The following is a 1,866-nucleotide window of genomic DNA, read 5'->3' on the forward strand; positions in this document are numbered from 1 at the left end:
ACAGGTCTTGACTCAGCAGAGGAGGGGAACAAGGAAGCGTCCCCCTCAGCACCAGCCACCAGTCCACCTCCTCAGCGCCCAGTGCCGCGGCGTTGCCACCAGCTGTGGTGACAAGCAGCGGTGTCAAGGAGCTGCTGAGCTCCCAGGAGCTGCCTCTGCCAGGCAGGGAGATGCTCAGGCCTTTGCTGAGGTCTCTGAAGTTTGCTGGAGCCTCACCGTGGTTATTTAAGCCCGTTTGCCATGGGCAGCAGGAATGGCAGCGGCATCTGAGTGATCCTCTGCTCCAGCCATCCCCTGCTCCAGCCATCCCCTGCCTCCTCTGAGCCATCCCCTGCTCCAGCCATCCCCTGCCTCCTCTGAGCCATCCCCTGCTCCAGCCATCCCCTGCCTCCTCTGAGCCATCCCCTGCTCCAGCCATCCCCTGCTCCAGCCATCCCCTGCCTCCTCCGAGCCATCCTCTGCCTCCTCCAAGCCATCCCCTGCCTCTTCCGAGCCACCCTCTGCCTCCTCCGAGCCATCCCCTGCCTCCTCTGAGCCATCCCCTGCCTCCCAGCTGTCCCCTGCCCGGACAGAGCCACCCCCCTGGCACAGAAGCAGCTCTGGTGTGTTTAGAGCCCTGAGCAAAGTGCTCCGTGCCGAGAGATAACCTCTGGCAGGATGGACCCTGCCCCGGCTCCAGGACCGATGCCACGCGGGTGCGTCCTGACGTGGGGCTCATGGTGGCTGCCAGGAGAAGGCAGAACCGGGGACACGAGGGCAGCCCCTTTCCCCAGGCACCCCCTTTCCCCAGGCACCCCCTTTCCCTGGGCACCCCCTTTCCCCGGGCAGCCCCTTTCCCCGGGCAACCCCTTTCCCCGGGCACCCCCTTTCCCCGGGCAGCCCCTTTCCCCGGGCACCACCTTTCTCTGGGCACCCCTTTCCCTGGGCACCACCTTTCTCTGGGCACCCCTTTACCTGGGCAGCCCCTTTCCCCGGGCACCCCCTTTCCCTGGGCAGCCCTGTCTTCGGGAAGCCCTGGCAGGGTGTTCCAAAGGGAATTAAGTTGGTTGGTTGTTGTGGGTTCCTTACAGCTGAAATCCATTTCCCTTTCCTTCCTTCCTTTCCTTTCCTTTCCTTTCCTTTCCTTTCCTTTCCTTTCCTTTCCTTTCCTTTCCTTTCCTTTTCCTTTCCTTCCTTTCCTTTTTCCTTTCCTTTCTCTTTTCCTTTCCCTTTCCTTTCCTTTCCTTTCCTTTCCTTTCCTTTCCTTTCCTTTCCTTTCCTTTCCTTTCCTTTCCTTTCCTTTCCTTTCCTTTCCTTTCCTTTCCTTTCCTTTCCTTTCCTTTCCTTTCCTTTCCTTTCCTTTCCTTTCCTTTCCTTTCCTTTTCCTTTCCTTTCCTTTCCTTTCCTTTTTCCTTTCCCTTTCTTTTCCCTTTCCTTTTCCTTTCTTTTCCCTTTCCTTTCCTTTCCCTTTCCTTTCCTTTTTCCTTTCCCTTTCTTTTCCTTTTCCTTTCCCTTTCCTTTCCCTTTCCTTTCCTTTCCTTTCCTTTCCTTTCCTTTCCTTTCCTTTCCTTTCCTTTCCTTTCCTTTCCTTTCCTTTCCTTTCCTTTCCTTTCCTTTCCTTCTTTCCTTTCCTTTCCTTTCCTTTCCTTTCCTTTCCTTTCCCTTTCCCTTCCCTTTTCCTTACCCTTCCCTTTCCCTTTCCCTTTCCCTTTCCCTTTCCCTTTCCCTTTCCCTTTCCCTTTCCCTTTCCCTTCTCGTTCCCTTCCCTTTCCCTTCCCTTTCCCTTTCCATTTCCTTTCCCTTTCCTTTCCCTTTCCCCTTCCCTGCAAAGCCAAGCCAAGCCCCTGGGGTTAAATCTGGAGGGACAGGGGTCAGACAGCATCTCCT

The sequence above is a fragment of the Gallinula chloropus genome (assembly GCF_964237585.1).
Source record: "Gallinula chloropus genome assembly, chromosome: 36".
NCBI lineage: Eukaryota > Metazoa > Chordata > Aves > Gruiformes > Rallidae > Gallinula > Gallinula chloropus.